The following is a 19,760-nucleotide window of genomic DNA, read 5'->3' as shown; positions in this document are numbered from 1 at the left end:
CTACCAATTGAAAAAAACCCAGCCCTGATGGACTCTGCTGAATTCTACAAAACCTTTAAGGATGTTATATCACCAGTACTCCTGAAGCTCTTCAAAGAAATAGAAAGGGATGGACTAATTTATGAAGCCAGTACCACCCTGGCCCTCAGAGAGGGTACAGAGGCAACTAAAAAAGAAAACTATAGAACACTCTCCTCAATGAACATAGGTGCAAAAATCCTCAACAAGATATAAGCAAATACAATCCAGCACATCATCAAAAAGATCCCATATGATCAAGTAGGTTTCAACCCAGAGATGTAACATGCATAAGTAAATAAATGTAATACATCCTTGAAACAGAAGCAAGGGCAAAAACATATGATCACAGCAATAGATTCAGAGAAGGTTTTTTGACAACATCCCACAGCACTTTATGATAAAAAGCCTGAAGAAAACAGGTATATAAGGACCATACCTGAATATAGTAAAAGCTATATATGACAAACTAATAGCCAGCATCACACTAAATGGGGAAAAACTAACAGTATTCCCTTGAATAAGACAAGGATGTCCACTATCATTTCTTCTATTCAAAAGTGCTCAAAACATTAGCCAGAGCAATTAGGCAAGAGAAAAGAATTAAAAAGGATCCATACAGGAAAGAAAGGACTCCAATTATCATTACTTGCATATAACGTGATACTCTACATAGAAAACACAGAGAACTCCACCAAAACCTCTTATAATTAATAACCAACTTCAGCAATATAGCATGATACAAGATTGATACAAAAATCATTAGCATTTGTGTACCCCAACAATGAACGGAATGAGCAGGAAATTATGAAAATAATACCATTCACAGTAGCTTCAAGAAAAATGACATACCTAGGGATTAACCTAATAAAGGAAGTGAAAGACCTCTCCAAAGAAAACTACAGTACTCTGAAAAAAGAGATTGAGGAGGGCATCAGAAACTGGAAAGATGTCCCCTGCTTCTGGAAAGGCAGAATCAATACTTTCAAAATGTTCATATTCCCAAAACCTTTACACAGATTCAGTGCAGTCCGAATCATAATAGCAACAGCATATATTGCAGATCTAGAACAAATGCTAAAATTCATATGAAAACAGGAAAGACTCAGAAGAGTAAAAGCAATTTTGGGCAACAAGAGCAAAGCAGCAGGCACAGCAATACCTGACTTCAGCTTTACTCCAAAGTGGTAGTGATAGGAACAGCATAGTGCTAGAACAAAAACAGACATGTGGATCACGGAACAGAATTAGGGCTACAGAAACTTTCCCAGACACATTCAGCTGTTTGATCTTTGACCTTTCCTTCCTTAATTTGGGGCATCAGGTATTTTATCTGCAATGAGAGCAAAGTAACCAAGACACAGGCCCAGGTGGTTTCACTGGTAAATCAAACATTTTATAAAGACATAACAGCAATTCTACATAGTCTTATCCAGAAAATAGTAAAGAAGGGAATATTTTCAAATTCATTTCACAAGACCAGCATCACCCTTGTCAAAAAATAGGACAACAGTACAACAGAGACTGCAGACCAACATTCCCTATGAACATAGAAACAAAAATATTGCATGAAGCAGAAAATTTTTGATCCAGCACAATGTGAAAAAAAATACAGTAAAACTATAGTTTGCAAGCATAATTCATTCTGGAAACATGCTTGTAATCCAAAGCCCTTGTATATCAAAGTACATTTCCCTATAAGAAATAATAGAAACTCGGGGCTGGGGATTTAGCTCAGCGGCAAAAGCGCCTGCCTGGCAAGTGCAAGATCGTGAGTTCGGTTCCCGGTACCGGAGAAAAAAACAAAAAAAAAAAAAAAAAAAAGAAATAATAGAAACTCAAATGATGCAATCAACAACCCAAAAATATTCATATAAAACTGATTGCAATACTGAAATATGACACAAAATAATAAAGAAAATATAAGATATAAAGAAAAGTAAATAAATTCACCTGCACTTACCTTTATTTATTATTTTTTTATTTTATCCATACATGTTACAGTTTACAATCATCTTGGAGAGTGATTACAGGTACAAACCATAGCTTGTTTTTTTTAAATCCCCTTCTCCTTTCCCACTTTTCCCTCCCTCCTCCTCCAGTTTCCCTACCCCATTTTTCATTCTTGTTGATATTATTAATCATATTTCATATTATGGCATATAATGTTTACATTAATTGAAGTGATTAGATTCCTGTGCATGGAATATATTTATTCTACTTATTTCCCCTCCTCCTCACCCACATCCCTATGGAAAGAGATCCATCCCCTTGTCCCCTTCTATCCATCTTTATTATTCTGTTTGTACTTTATCCCACTCAAATGAAAGTTACCATATGGTATTTAAGCTTGTGCATGTGGCTTATTTCACTCAAAATTATATTTTCCAGGTGCATTCATTTTCCTACAAATGTCCCAAATATGTCATTCTTTATAACAGAGTAGGATTCCACTACATATAGATACCATATTTTCTTTATCCAATCATCTGTTGATGGGTATACAGGCTGTTTCCAGGATTTAGCTATTATGAGTTGTGTTGCTACAAACATTGGTATGCATGTATTGCCGTAGTATGATGTCTTAAGCTCTTCGGAGAAGAGACCTAACAGGGGATCACTAATCACATGGAATGTCTAATTTCAGTATTGTGAAAAATCTGTATACTGATTTTCATACTGGCTGTACTAGTTTACATTTGCTCTTATTGCAGATAAAATACCTGATGCCCAAAATTAAGGAAGGAAAAGTTTATTTAACTCAGTTCATAGACGTGTCAGTCCATAATCAGCTGGCTCCAAGGCAGGGTGACATGGTAGAGGGGCAACAGTTCATGGCAGCAGAAAAGAGTAAAAGCAACAAAAGCAATAAGAGGGATGACAAGCCTCTTTTCCTCCCTTGTATTGTATGTAGGCTACCTGTCCTCTGGTGGGTATAGCACTCACACCATCTCTGTGCCTTCCTCTTGCACAGGCTCAGGATGTTTACAAAGTGAGGACCTTGGCCCCCTGCCGAGTCACTTAGTTAAACTTCTAAACTTTTCAAATTGATACAGTAAACTAGCCATTACAACATCCTACAGCATAAACAGCCAACCTGGGTCATATCTTCTACACCTCAGGATGTTAAACTACTGAGTTACATAGTTAAATTTCTAAACTCCTTAAATTGACACGATGCATCAACCCTTACAGCCTGGAAATTAATCTTTCCAAAGGTCCATAACATTTTTTTAGTAAAATTGACATCTTCTTTGGTGTATAGTTCTATAGGACTGCATGTATTTATTCTTTTAGGGATATTTTAAGATGTCATTTCAATGTCTTTAATAGTTATAGGGCTCTTTAGGTTAGCTATGTCATTTTGGGTGAGTTTTGATTGCTTATGGGATTTAAAGAATCAGTACATTCCATTTAAATTATTAAATTTTTGTGCATGGGGTTGTTCTCATAATCTCTTTATTATTATTCTTATACAATATTTTTATACTATATGATTTAAAGCCATAAGTGAAATAAAGCCTTTACCAGGTAACTGCAAAATTCATGTCATTTTGTCATTGGTGTCTGTTGATTATCTTTTCTCATGTATATTCAGGTTTTTGAGGTTCTTACAAGCTTAGTAAATTTGAATAATGCACCTTTTGAGTACTGTAAGACTCTAGGTTTAGTTTAAATCCTATTTTAACAGACACTTGACCATTTCAAGTTGCAAGATTTAAGCTACATTCTGGTATCACTTGAATTTTGGATCAAATGTTACCTGCAACCAGTTAAATTATCCAATAATTTGAGCTAATACATTCCATTTTACTATTTATTGCACTGTGAGCTGATTTCTGACACTTGTAATAGAAATATTTCTCATGTTATCCTTTCATTATGTATTTCCTTACTTATTAGAAGGATTAATTAGTTATAATCTGTATTTCCTCTTTAAGTGCCTCGCCTTTATCTTTTCCTTAATCTAGGCAAACTTGCTATTCATCTATTCATTTGACAAGTAATAAACCCAGATTTTTTGAAAACATTTCTATGATTTTCAAGAAGTATCAGATATTAGCAGATGCCAACAGCTAACAAAAACATTCCATCTGGTGGTTTCTTCACTGTTCCTGATGCACTGTGAGTTAACATAGTGGATGATGGGGAATATGGAAAGACAGCTCCATATATAAAGTTGTAATAATATGCCACAAACTTTGGCTAAACTGAAACCCTTTGAGGTACCACAGACACACAACTTTTCTCTCATGAATGGGTAGGCCTCATGGCACAATAAAATCTAAGATTCTACAAAACTCGACTGATAAATCTTGCCTTTGTTAACCTGGATCTTAAGTGACACTGGCTCTTTTTGGGGAGAGATTGATCTGATACTGGTTACAAAATGCTTAAAATGACTCAATAAGTCATTGGAAGAATTCAGATTTGAACTTAAACCCTCCTAACTCCAAAGCGCTTCATTCAACTCAAGGCTGGACCATCACTTAAAGCACACAAACATTCACCTGAGAAAGACTTTTCTTGCCTTACCATCCAGAAAACAATGCTGTCAGTAATCATCTCCTTCTAGGCCACGGACTATTGCATTAGCGTCATGGAGACAATAGTGGTCTCCAAATGGTCACGGAGACCACAGTAGATTAAGGGTTGCATATTATTTTCTTTTCCTTTTATTAAGAGGTAGAGTCTAATTCTTATTTCTTGTTAATATGGGAAGCACAGGGACTTTCTTGACTAGTATAATTCAACAGAAATTTTATTCTGGGACTTTTGAACGCAGTAATAAGACTTCTTGTATTTAGGGAAATCATTTTAGACCTTCCTGACAAGCCTGTCCACCAACTGTCAAAACATCTGTTGGCAGCAAATTTCATCAGTGCTCATGGAACAGGAGGATTATCCAGCATAGTACTGTCCTAATTACTGACCCACAAAATCATGAGCTATAATAAAAATAGACCTTGTTTTAAGCCACAAGTTATGGGGTAGTTCATCACACAGCAAGAGACAATAGAAACACAATCTTTATTCGTTCTTGAGGCCACTAAAATGTTGCATTGCCAGAATCTCTTTCTTCTCTGAATCTTTCCAGATCCTGGACTTCTAGCTTGTTCCTGCAACTTGTTTTCTATATTAATTACCAAATTTTATCTTTAAAAAACATACACACTAATACACATCTTGCAGAAGTTATAGTTATTATACTATGCTCAAAATAACCAGTTCTTTGCTGGAAGATAACCAGGGAAAACACTTAAAGCCAAAAGCATAAACAAGAGCTTCCTGAACAAAACGCCAGCAGCGCAAGAAGTGCCAAACTCCCACAGTGAATGTAAATATTAAATATCATAAACATGAACTGGAAATACTAGTAACAATAATAATGAAATGGAAGACAGGGGATTTAGAGATAGAAAGAAGTGGGTGGACAGGGAAAGGAGAATATGAAAGAAATAAGATGTGTTATGTACATGTATAGTACCTACTAAGATGAATGTAAACTTCATGTACAGAAGACATACACTAATAAATATGTATAAAAAATAATAACAAGAGTCAGGAAATGGACTACATCACATTAAAAAGCTTCTGGACAGCAAAGAAAATAACAAAGTGAGAAGACAACCTGCAGAATTGGAAAAGTGTTTTGAAAGCTGTTCTGATACAGGACTAATGTGCAGAATATACAAAGAACTAAAAAAAATCACCCCCAAAATCAACACTCAATGCTTTTATAGGTAAATGGACACAACTAGAGACCATACTCATAAGTGAAATAAACCAGACCCTCATGTGTGAACACTGTATTGTCTCATTAGTGTAAGTACCTGAAAGAGTGAATATAATCTAAAAGGTACAATAAATATTGTAAAAGGGAAAGAAACTGCTCAAAAGGAAAGAACAACTGGGATGAGGGAAAAGAGAAAAGAAAGAAAGGAGGGAAAATATGTACACACAGGATAGCTGAGATAGTTGTACTACTGATTTCTATTGCTTTATTGAAAGGAACAGTTAATGTTTAATTGTTTGTTCAATCTTACCGCCTATATTTGTTTATCTGAGTAACCAATGTGAAGATATCAATATATAATACAACAACCCTTGTTAATTTCCTATCAACGTCTGAAATTCTGTATTGCTTTTATTGTTTTTGTGTTATTTTGTAAATGTTTATCAATATTTTTTCATTCTTTTACCTTTAAAATTAAAAAAAAAACAACAACCCATTCAAAAAATGGGCAAATTAAATGAAAAGATACTTTTTACAAAAAATACAAATGATCAATAATGTAATGAAGAAATATTCATTATCTTTAACTATATGAAAAATGCAAATAAAGACAACTCAGATTTCACCTTAGTCCAGAAAGAATAGCTATCATCAAGAACTCAAAAAACAACAAATGCTAGTGAGAATGGGGGAAAGAGAACCCTTCTACATTGTTAGTGAGAATGTAAAGTAGTACATCTACTATGCAAATCAGCACGAAGGTTTCCCAAAATATTAAAACTAGAAATTTCATTTGATTCAGCTATACCCCTTCTGGGTATCTTTCCAAAAGAGTTAAATACGTTATACTATAGTGATACATGTCTACCCATATTTATAGCAGCACAATTCACATAGCTAAGCAGTGGAAACAACCTAGGTTACATTAACAAATGAATGGATAAAGAAAATACGATGTACCTTTATACATAATATGCAGACTCCACTCAAAACATGTATACAGACTTCCAGAAAAGGAAAGTAGTATGATGTTTTTGAACAGAGGGTGTTACCTTCATACGGAGGACCCTAGAGGATGTCGTATATCACACAAAACTCACAGCTGGCCCTTAGAGAAGGAATTGAAAATTCATGTGCAGCTATCTCAGTGACAAAGGTTACCCCAGCAGCAGTTCACCATACTAATATATGTGTGGAAGCTAATGGCCACCACTTTAAGCACCCCTTGTAATTGTAGAGCCAAAGGTAACTTGTATTAATCTCATGATATCTCAATAAATTTAGTATTAAAATATTTATATAAGTTTTTATTATCCTGAAGTGTGTGTGCTTTTGTTCGGTGGTAGATAAATAGATAGACTTTATATATAATCCATTATTTTATTCAGCCACAAAGAAGAGTGAATTCAAGACATTTGTAGGAAAGTGGATGAATTTTGAGACCATAATGTTAAATGAAATAAGTCAGACACAGAAAACTAAATATTGCATAGTCCCTTTTATATTAGAAACTCAATTGTAAATAAAGTTAAGAGTAGAATGAAGACAGACTTTTTGGAGTAGGAGAAAGGATTCAAGGATGGGAGAGGGAGGGAAAAGGGATAAAACTATCAGGATATGCAATATAGAGCTATTTCCTCATTTAATAACCCACTTATATAATGACTCTTTGGACTTATGACCTACTGTTCAGACTTTTTTGTGCAGTTCTGTACATCTTGTCTTTTTTTATACAGTACACCTTGTTTGTATAGTACTGTAATTTTTCTGATTGTACTTAACGTACTATAGTTTTATGTTCTGATATACACAATAGTACTGCAAGCAAAAGTTATGCAAATAAAAGCAAAGTTATTGAGTTAGAGTTTCCTTTGACCATTTCTTGTTTTGAATATTATAATGTACATACTATATACAATTTCTCATTTAGATACCAATTCATTTACAATCTAGTCTCAGGAACAGATCTTGGTCATTAAGTAAGGAATAACTATATAAGTACCAGTTCCCCAAAACAAATGTAAATATTATGTATTGCAAAACTATACTCCAAGTAGTATGTTTTAAGATTTTCTGGATCTGGCATCCTGACCTACAGGCCTGCAGGAACCTCCTTATGCATACCTTGCTATATGCAAATGGATCTTACATATTCATACAAAGAATGAGGATAGATCTCAGCTGAAAAACTCAGAAACCCAGGCTGGGGAACATTGCCCATTTAACCCAAATAATCTGTCTTGAAAAATTAATAAACTATAAATAACATAGTGCCTAAAACTGTAATATTTGGCCCATAACTCACGAATTCAGAGACAGCTTTGCACCCCACTGCTGTCAATCACTAGAGGATTCTGTTGCTTAATTCATACGGAAATCATGAATTGGCAAAGTACATCCCTGCCAGTAGCTCTGATGTCACCAGATGACACCACGTAACACTGGATGCCAGCAGTTCACACAGCTGGCTGCTGGTCGCTGCTGTTGTCAGCCAGTGCCAGCTTGTCCCGGGTGCCATAGGTCAACCGTGCCAGATGCTGGTCTCTGCTGCTGATCTTTGTTGTGTCATGGTCTCTGGAGCTCTTCACTGCTAACAGCCCTGCTGTTTATTTCTCTTTTTTTGAGATGACTGCTGTGTCCACATTAACTGTTCTGAGTAGATTTAGAGGTCCTTGCAGCCCACACTGTTAGAGAAATACATGGTGAACAGATTCACAGGACCATTAAAATGAGTCTTTAACAGGACAGAAGGTTAGGGGTGCTAACAATACACACAGACCCCTGTGTACTTGACCTCAGCCACGTTAGGGTGACCCATCCCTTCTTTAAAGAGGCAGCAACAGCCTGGCTGGAGCAGGGGAAGGACACCCTGCAGCTGGCAATCACGTGGCACTCATGTTGGAGTGGCTTTGTGGAAAGTGGCCACTAAATAACCAGGGTAGACATCAGGGTAAGTTGTCCCAGTCTATGGTGGGGAGGTGTTCAGGGGGAGCAGAGGGAAGTGAGGAGGGTACGACAGCCTTGGCCAGGCCAGGTCATGCTCCTGCCTGCACTGTGCTGGTTGCCAGACTCCTCTGTTGCCCCAGGACCATCCATGGAGCTCCTTTCCCACTTGGGTCCACCTGGACAATTGTCCCACTGTTGGTTGCTCTAGATCTCTACTCTATTTTTGCCTTATTGAAGTGTATTTTTTTGTTCCAGTCCCTCTCCACTAGTTGGTCTTCTAGAAAAGTTTGGGATATATGAATTTCTTCCAGGAGTGGGCTGGTCACAGTGGAGCTGGTTAGCTCATTATTACAGAGTCCTGTGATCAGCCGGGATGGGGTCTTTAATCAATCTTGATTACAAGTAGGACTACTGTCTTGTAAAAAACTTAGATCCCCATACATTTGTGGCATCTAGTAAAGCTAGAAAAATGACAGACCTGGGCAAGTATCTCTGCATTACTTCTCTTAGGAACTAAGCATGTGTATTTAAAAATATACTTATTTTTAATGTCTGATTATAAAAATTAACACATTTTCACTGTAGAAAATTGGGACATACAGTATTAGAAAGAATAAAGATGAAAATATAAACCAGCCATATAATCACCATTGTTTTTGTTTTTGTTTTCCATTCTAGCTAAATTAGAGATAAAATTATTTAACAAAAAATGTGGGTAATTTTGTGTGTATGTATATGTGTGTATATACATATGGAAGTGTATATTGTTTTGTTTCCAAGTAGGCAATTTTCATAAGACTGAACTTTTGTCTTACTTCTTATGCATTACAACAAATGAGAAAAATTAAACCTGCCTAATATTTCTTGCTTTCCAGTTGGAGATAATAGTTATTTTTAAACTAGAAAGAAACATGGAGAATTGGTATAGCACAAAGATGAAAGTCACTCTTCATACCTTCATCTAAGTTGTACCATATTTCTGGATGCATAAAAGTTAATCAAGGGTTACTGCCACATTTAAAAATGAGGTAAGTAATAATTTCTTTCCTGGAAAAAATTTAAACCTGTTTGACAGTATTTAGCTCACAAAGAACAATTTATGTGCTAGAAGATGTAGGCTTCAGTGGTCAGCATTTCAAGAGTTCTTGGAGAAAGTGGGCAGTTGAGATGAATCTTGGATTGCAGATAGAAAATAAAAAAAGGGCAGGACTTTTTTACTCCTTTAATTGCAGCATTGATAAATATTTAGAAGCAGGAAGAAGCATGACAAAGTGAAAGGCAAAGCTTTCAGTGCGTGAGATCAGCTCAAGCAGTTGCAGTCTCAGTCTGTCACTGCTAGTTAAGAGGCTGAAACTTCTGGCACATCCCCCTAAATTTTCCCATGCCTCAAATTCTTCATCTCAAAGTAAGGAAAAGTAGCATCTATCTCAATGGATTATTTTCAACATTGAATGAGAAAAGAACATAAATTGGCCCTGGACACACAGGCATTTGATACCTGCTAACCAATAATAGTGATAAACAATAATCAAGAAAGATAACTGATGAATAAGGTGATCTATAAGTGCTGCACAAGAGAAGAACACATTTGTGTTTCAGAAAGGCTTGCAGAATTAGAAGTGAGGACATACTAAAGGTTGAGATGTGAAACCATTCCTCATTTATTTCTAGTTACACAGAGGTCTTCATATCTGTCTTCAGTTTAAGCAGCTACCAGGAGTTATGCTGAGAATCCATCCGGAGCTTTCCAGTGGACACTCAGAAGGCCCTGTCATGTTTCTTCTTATTTTAGGCACTTAGTGCCCTGAACCCAAGAGCACCCTTTAGTCATCGGTCCAAGGCATTAGATTTAACTACCACTTTCACAACCCCCGCTAGTTACCCTTTCTGTTCCCCTAGAAGCTCCGCTGGTAGGTATTTCTTCAATTCCACCTAACTCAAAGCATCAGCCTCCAACTATTCCCTTTAGGACAACATTTTCCTCATGAGAAGTGTCTACTTCTCATGGGAGGGAGTGGAGGGGGTGATAGTGGTCATGTGTTAGAAAAAGCTCAGATTTCTTAAAAACACAAGAGTTGGGTGGAGTGGAAGCTGGAGAAAAGGTTTCTTTGTTCTTATGATAAATCTACATTGAAAAAAATCAAATGAAACAGAAGTCACCTGTTCAGTTGTTCTTTTATCTCCCAGCTCTTAAGAGGGGCATTTCCTTGTGGTGACCAAGTCCTGATGATATCCCTAATCAGACTATATGCCAAAGAAAAGCTCTCAAAGAACTGTCAGTCGTTTTGGTGAAAAAGGATCACACACAAAGAAAACTCCTTCACCAAGTGTTTCAGGTAAAGGTATTGTTAGACCTATGAATAATACATAGTCCATGTTCTCAAAGAACTTGCTTATGCAAAGACATGCATCCAAGATAGCCAAAAGGTTGTTCAGTAAAGAGACAGCTCTCTCTACCCTGGAATTTAGGAAAGCTCTTTTGAAAACCACCTTAGAAGGGAAAAGAGATTCCTATGGCTGTTCTCAAATGACCTCTTTGTGATCTGGAGACAGTCTGCATGAGACACTTTGAGCATACGTTTTCACTGAGTAATGTAACAGGTGCTCCCGTAGTCTGGAAGGACAGACTGACAAACTGGAAAGGAATCCATGGCTTGGCTCAGCTTTGCTTACTACATATGTGGGAAAATTATTTGGGAAGAAGGTTTGGGAGATGTTGGTAAAGGATATAAAATTTCAGTTAAACAGGAGAAATAATTTGATTAGATCTGTTGTAAAACTGTGTCAATTTGGGAAATTAAAGGTTTAACTCAGCAGGGGCCAGAGTCGTTACTTTGTAAATACCCTCATCCTGTGAAAGAGGAAGTCATGGAGATTGTGTGTGTGCTACATCTCCCCCGGGTGCGGCGGGGGAGGGGGGGAGTAGCCTGCTTACAATATAAGGGAAGAAAAGAAGCTTATTTTTCCCCCTTTTCTTTTCTTTTTTCTTTTAAAGACAATAATAAAAACAATAAAAATGATACAGAATTTCAAAATAAGATGATAAAATGGTTATTATATTGCATACTGTTATCTTCAAAATGGTTGCTCAGATTACCAGATATGTTGCTATCGCTGTTTTCTGTGGCCATGAACTTTTGCCCTCTGCCATTTGCCACCCTCCTTGGAGCTAGCTGATTATAGACTGAAACCTCCACAAACTGTGAGCTAAATAAGCCTTTCCTTCCTTAATTTGGAGTGTTGGGTATTTTGTCTCCGCAGCGAGAGAAAAGTAACCAAGACAGAATTTGGTACCAGAGAACTGGGGTCATTGCTATGACTATACCTGACCATGTGGTTCAAGAGCCTTTGGGAATGGTTTGTGGGAAGAGTTTGGGATGGTTTGGAGATATCACCTGGAAGAGTAGAGCTGGAACGCCTTCGGCTCTTCTGTATGGGAGATTCTGGTCAGAGCTCAGAAGACCCAAAGGCTGATAGAAATCCTGGTGAAGACCAGGTTCTGGAGGTTTCCTTTAGAAAGGACTGCATTGGTTGTTCGACTCCAGATGATGTGTGTTATGGCTTGACAGAAAGTTTGTCTGTATTTTGCTCATGTCCAGAGTCTTTGCCTGAGACTGAGATTAAGGGCAACAGACTAATTACCTGGAAGAAGAAATTCAAGGCAGTTAAATGTTTAGGCTGTGGCATGGCTATTGTTGGGAGCTTTTAGCCAGATTTATGTTCATAATCAAGAGCACAGAGGCCAGCAGGATGATTTAAAATGTTGTGAGTTTGGCCAGAAGGAAGGTCCAATGAAGCTGTGGACTGCAAAGATAGATCTGAGGAGATCTTGACTGCTGAGAAGAACAGAAGAATATAAAAGATGGCCCAAGGGCATGATAAGTCCCTAGGACAGAAAGTCCACTCTTTGCTGCCTCAAAACTGCAAAAGTGTAAGACTTTGCTTACAGGAGAAAGCCACAGAGCACTATGTTCTGAGATGGTGGTGGCCACACCATGTTCCAGAATGGCAGCAGCATAGAGAATTTGTTCTTCAGAATTGGATTTGGAGTGCCCAGTGGTCCAGGCACTCAACCCTTACAGCCAAGACAGATGAAAGCCTGGCTACTGCTCCAGCTGGCAGAAGAGCCTGGCATCATCCATGTGGTGCTGGTTTTAGGCACATGAATAATGCAAGAGTTGTGGGATTAAGAAGGCTTCCATCATGATTTCAGAAGTCCTGGGAGGTCAGGCAGTGTGCTCCTGAGAGAGCAATGTGTGAAGCTGTAAGTGTGAAGCCAAAGGTGCAATGGGTACCCCAGAAGTTTGGGAACACCAGGAACATGGATCACTTGAGGAAACCTGCAAGGGGGGGGCAATGTATGACTAAGAAAGAAGCTGTGGCAACTGTGACCACCAGAAGTTCCATAGGGGTTGAGCCACTGAAACTCTTTGGATCTCACAATTTGCCACAGATTGCTTCAGATGCTGGAAATAGAACTACAGAACTTTATGTTTGCCCTGCTGAATTTTGGACTTGCTTTGATCCAATCCTGTGTATACCTGTTTGTAACTTTTGGAATGAAAATGTGTATCTTGTGTCATTGAATGTTGGAAGTTTTTAAGTTTATTTTCATTTGTACAGGGGCTTGCAGCTAAGAGTTTGCCTTAAAACTCAGAGGAGACTTGGGACTTTGACTTTTCAGCAATGCTGAAACTGGTAGGACTTGGAAATTCTTGCAGATGGACTAAATGCCTTTTGCATTGATACTCTTTTTTTTTTTTTTTTTTTGGTACTGGGAATCAAACTTAGGACCATGTACTTGCCAGGCAGGAGTTTGTGTCACTGAGCTATATCCCCAGCCTGCCTTTTGCATAAAGAGATTGCATGAGTCTTTGGAGAGCTGGTGGTAGAATGCTATGGTTCTAATGTAATATAATATTGATAGACTTAATACTGGTTCTTAAGAATTGTAAAACTTGTATTATAATGTTCAAGCTGTGAAACAATAAGAATAAGCATGTCTTTGTATTTGGAAACTGGTTTTAAGAAATGTGTCTGGTTGCCAAGTTGACAAGGGGGTGAATTGTAATTGTTGATATATTGTATCAACTTGAAAAGTTTAGAAGATTAACTCATCAGAGGGCCAGGGTCCTTACTTTGTAAACATCCTCAGCCTGTGCAAGAGGTGTGCATGGAGATTATGTAAGTGCTACACCTGCCCTGGATGGGTGTAGCCTGCTTACAATATAAAGGAGGAGAAGAGTCTTGTTCTCCCCCTTTCTGCTCTTTTGTTTTTTTCTTTTTCTGGGTGTTGGGTATTTTGTCTCAGCAATGAGAGAAAAGTAACTAAAATGATAATATAACAGATGCTCCCATAATCTGGATGGACAGACCCCAGCTGACAAACTGGAAAGGAATTCATGGCTTGGCTCAGCTTTGCTTACTATATATGTGGGAGAATTAGTGGGAAAGAGGATTGGAGAGATGTTGGTAATGGACACAACATTTCAGTTAGGCAGGAGAAATAAGTTGATTAGATCTGTCATAAAACTGTGGTGATGATGATTAGTAGCAACCTATTGTATTCTTTAAAACTACTCAGAGTAAAAAGTATGAGAGATAATATACATGGTAATGAGCTCAATTTAACCATTCCACAATATATACATATTTCAAAACACATTGTACTTGATAAATATATATATAATTCTATTTGTCAATTAAAATAGTTTTCTTTAAGAAGAGAAAAGGGCATGATTTTGTTTTATCCTAGCAAGTGCCATCATCAAGTGTCTGCAAGTCATAAGGTGAAAAAGATTCAGGAGCCCTGCAAGTAGGACATCTCATCCCTTCTGAGGGGGGATATGAGGCTTCTCCTCTTATGACGTATGGGACCTGGGGCAAGTTAATTAATAATGCTTGCTGTGTCTCTTTTGCAAAACAAAATGTATAGAAATTTCTTCCTCATAGGATTGCTTGATGATTAACTTAGTTAATACATAAAATGAACTTGGAATTTTGCCTAGCACATAGTAACTGCATGATAAATGCCAACTATTATAATTCTGGCCTTTTTCTCTTTGAAGGTATCTAAAGGATAAACAACCTGTGATGGTGTTAGAGGCCAACTTCTAATCCACCAACACTAATGCATACATCTGTAACCCTTAGAAACTTCAGGTAATCTTAAGACATGTTGAAAATTGCTGTTGCACACACAAAGTTTGAAAGTTATCAAACTCTCTCTCCCCAGTGGTTGTATAAGCCAAAGATATGAATAGATTCAAAGAGAGGTGAAATAAAGCTAAGTGGTAGGACACCCCAAATTTCTGAGGATACAGAAAGCAACTGCTGTTTGCCTATAGCGTTTGGTGCCACCATAGAGAAAGCAGGCTGAACTGAACATGGGCTGCACTCTATAGAACATTCTGAAAATCAGAGAGGTGGCTAGTTTGATGCTGAAGCCTTCCAGAGCTTAAAGCCATTTGGTTTTTCTGTTGCAGGTTAAACCCCACATATGTCTGCCCAGAGTGTGTGCTCACCATTTTTTTGTAGAGATCTTCAAACTCTGGAATCCATTCTGACCCCACAGTAGTGGGAAGATAGTGGAAGAGTTTGGGTGGTGGCAACAAACTTTTTCATTGTCTATCCCAACAGTCATTCTAATCTTCCTTACCAACATGGCAATGCAGTTGTTCAGATATCGGGGCAAATATATCCAGAACTTACATCACGACTGGTCTAAGCAATTGTGTTCCTACCATTCCCCTTTCAAGGGACTGTTATTAATTTTAGTTATAGTTCGGTCATGGTGATAGGAGACATTCAATTGGAAAGCTTTTGGAAAAACGTTTTTCTCTCAGATTAAGAAAAAATATTCATCAAGGAGGAGTTGATTTTGACTTTATTTCCAACACTATCATATAAGGATGTGATTCTTAGAGCTCCTGCAGCCACATGGAAATTGAAGAGAAGTTCAACCAAATCCTGACACTAGGGAGCTATTGAGGCAATATTAGGCTGCCTAATTCCAGACTCTGTATGTGAGATTACCAACTAATCCCTCTTATTGATGCCATTTTTATTGGGCATTCTATTACTTGCAGCTGAAAGAATCCTAGCTGATGAAATTACTGCACATTTTTCGTTCACCATCTCCTAATGTAGTAGTACTTGGGATGTGGCTAGAAAATGATAGCACTGTTCAACCTCGTTGCTGAGTCTACTCTGCCTGCCCTTGTTCTGATAGTGAGGTACAAGATAGGACCAGCTGACCTCTTGCCTGGATAACCTGTCTCGATCTCAACACTTTTCCATGGGGCAAGTTTCTTGCTATTGCCAGCCATTTCAGTTTTGGAGTAATGTCCGCAGTTAGCAGTGCCTCCTGGTTCTCACTGACACCAATCTCTGCCCAGAAGTAAAGGACGGTCTGAATGCCTTTCAGAGAGGAACTGCACATTACCCTCTGCTGAGCTGCCTATAGCCCACTCACCCAGCTTGCCAAGTTTTGTCTGTTCCCATGTCTCTGGAGACTGTATTTCACCTGTCTACCGACAGCACTCTCCTAGCTCCAGCTCTTGGGTCTTGTCCAGGACTCTAGTGCTGCTGTTCCTGTCAGGTGTGACTTATCCCTAGCACCAAGCCCATCCTAGTCTGACTTGGCTTACCAGCTGCCCTGAGCTCTGGAAGCAAGCTTTTTCCTGTTTATAAACTCAGAAATCCTTTCTGTCTTGGTATTATCATCTGACAATTTGGTCGCAGTGACACAATTTGCTTCCCTTGTAAACTAGGATGTATCACCTGTGGTTGTGACATGCCAACCAGAAGCTGAGGTGTAAAAGGGATACAAAATTTGCCTCTGCTCACTGTTTGCTTTTTGGATTACAGAAAGATTCCAAAACTTTAAGGTATGTATGCTTCATTGTTTATAAAATCAAAGAAAGTAAATCAGTCAATCTTTTCTTTCTTTCTTTCCTTCTTTCTTTCTTTCTTTCTTTCTTTCTTTCTTTCTTTCTTTCTATAGATTGAATGCAGGGCCTTTACACCAACCTATATCCCAAGGTCTTGCTGAACCACTAAATTGCCCAAGTTCTTGAATTTTCCAGGTTGGGCTTGAATCCTTCTGCCTCAGCTTCCCAGAGTGCAGGGATTACAAGTGCCCACCACACTTAGCTCTAACTTTCAATCTTAATAAAATTCTTGAACATTAGGAATAGTGGAAGTTTTTATTAAATTATGAGATTACATGACCTAAGTCTACCTAAATGTCCATTATTACTTGAATGGCAACTCAACTGTGGTACATGTATACAAAAGAACACCGTATCAGTGACAGTGAATGGTCTACAAGATATGGACGGATCTGATGAATTTTAAAACATAATACAGAGTTAAAGAAGTCAGGCACATACATAATGTATGACCCAATTTATTGAAAGTTCAAAAGCAGGAAAATTTAATATATATTATTGAAAGCCAGTTATACGGTTACTCTTGTGGAGTTGAGTTTATGGCCATAAGGGAGAAGGGCTTTGGATATCATTGTCATCTTCCAATTTTTTATATTGGAGCTGGTTACATGGATGCATTCAGTTTCCAAGCAAGTATTTCACTGTACATATGTCATATGAGTACTTTCTTATATGTCATACTTAAAAGCTAAGAGAAACACAAATTGTAAATAAAGAACAAAATAAAGATTAGATAATAAGGAATAGGGAAATAGATCTTTCTCAAATGGAAAAGAGATCTAGCAAGAAAAGAATGTGGTAAGGGAAAGAGGATGAAAAAGGAATTAAAATGTGTTATGTACAGATATCAACTGCACATGAGGAATGTAAACATTGTGTATCCATGTATAGTAAAGAAAAAGCTAAGAGAGTAATTACATGGCCATGGAAACAAGTCTTGGGATGTGGAAACAAGTCAAGCTTCATAAGTTCCTCATTTTACAGAAGGGAAATCAAGTGCTTAAAATGACCAGTGATTCCTGCAAAGGCATGCAAATAAATTAGGCTAGACACGGCACCTGTGCCTGATTCTAGCCCAGGGCTCAGTGAGTGGGCCTGAAAGAATTTAGATTGTGGAAAAATTTTAGTGATTTGTTCCCTTCTGCACATTTCTATTCCTTATTGTTTGATTTATCTGAATACAATGTATTTGCTAACAGACACTTTTGTTGCTCACCTGGCATGCATGAAGAGTAGCATAGATTAACAGGGCTGGCCGTTTCATAGGCCCTCTCTCCAAAGAGCTCCAGCCTTGTTTTCATGCTGTCACTACCTTAAAATTCCTGCTTGTATTTAAACAAAAGCCCAACATTTTAATTTAGTATTGGGTCCTACAGATTATGTAGCTTGTCCTGCAAATAAATGTTGCTTCATGTAACAAAGGTAGTATAAAAGATTTTGATTAAATTTCCCTCAAATAAGCCACGGGAATTGGTTTCAAGGTAAGTCCTACACAAAAACAAAAACAATTAATTTTATACAAACAGTAATTCCCCAGTTTATTTGTTTTGCTACTGAATTTCAGCACCACCAGTTGACTTAAAAAAATATATCAAATGAAAGTAAAATAATAAGGAATCCTGGAACAGAATTTAAGAACTGGAAAGCCACCTCAGAGATAATCTAATCCACTCTTTTTATTTTGCAGATGGAGAAAATTAGGTCTAAAGCAAAGGGTGATTTGCAAAGGAATTGAGTCACCCAAGTAGGTAGAAGCCAATGAAAATTGATTAACATAGTATAATATTTGAAGACTCAGTGCTATTTGGAAATTTCTGGCAAGGTTTCTGGAGCGTTTCTTTTTGCCATCCCTGAAAAAGCCTTCTAATCAAGCCAAAACATTAAACTTTGCTTTGTGTAGAATTGTTTGCTGGAAAGAAAGCTTATGGGGAAATTGATTATATTTTGTGTAAAATAATTACCTTAATGTAGCATCTGCCATATGCAATGCTCATTTGGAAACAGAAATAGCTATCAGAATGGCTCTGCCTAATGCAGTTTGTTAGCACCAACTTGACCTAACTCTGTCTGCCACATGCAGATACCAGTATCTGATGAAAACCCTGGCATGGGGCTGGGATGCTGGGCTTGAACCTCAGCCCACCTCCAACTTCACTAAACAAGTTTTGGTGGCTGTGTCATGACTGTTTTCTGCTCTAGATCAGTGGCACTTCTGGATCCAAATAAAACATGCATGAATTAAAATTTTTAAAAGGTTGGTATAGGTCAGATATTCTACTGGGTAACAGAGATCCAAAGAATGCCTGTTCTCAGGGAGCCCACAGCCTGGGGGGGGCGGGCGGCGCGCGCAGACAGAGTTCAAGATGGTAAGTGCTGCAGTACAGATGTTCAAAGGCTGCAGGACGGTGGGGCAATGTGGAGGAGCTTGGCAGAGAGTGGATACAAAGGAGTGCTTTGTACAGGAAGTGGATTTCAAAGGAAGAGCAGAAGTTGGCTTGGTGAAGGCTGAGGAGAGAGGTGGTGCCAGGGGGCCCAGGGAAAAGCTAGTGAAGGGTTCTGAAGGAGGAGTGATTGATTCTCCAGAAAGGTGACTGACAATGGCTATGAGATAGTGCAGGGTCAGATTACAGGACAGGTGCAAGTAAGGAGGTAAAGTTAGGAGAAAATAATCAGCTATGGCTATTGGAGGCTAAGATCATGGAGGCTCAGGGCAAAGGCCAAGAGGTCCAGTTTTGTAGTCACTGTGATTCTAGTACAGTGGTGACTTCAGCTGATACAGATATCAAAGGGAGAGGATTAGGTTTAAAGCAAGGAGGATGAACTGCTTGGAGATGCTGAGGTTAAAATGCTTCTGGGACATCTAGATAGATAATTTTCACCATTTTAAATGAACATTCTAATATTTTCTTGAAATTACCTAAAAAGTTGTATGAATGAGTTCAAAGCTCAAGTGAGCATGTATCTCACCAACTACTTAATTTTAATTTATCTCACCAACTACATTTCATTGCTAAAAAGGGCCACATTCTTCATAGTTACTGTTTTTTTTTTTTTTTTTTTTTTTTCTAGGAAGAATCAAACTCAGAATCTTGCACTTGCCAGGCAGG

The sequence above is a fragment of the Chinchilla lanigera genome, unplaced genomic scaffold (assembly GCF_000276665.1).
Source record: "Chinchilla lanigera isolate Chin_1 unplaced genomic scaffold, ChiLan1.0 scaffold00100, whole genome shotgun sequence".
Classification (NCBI taxonomy): Eukaryota; Metazoa; Chordata; class Mammalia; order Rodentia; family Chinchillidae; genus Chinchilla; species Chinchilla lanigera.
This window is presented reverse-complemented; position numbering follows the sequence as displayed.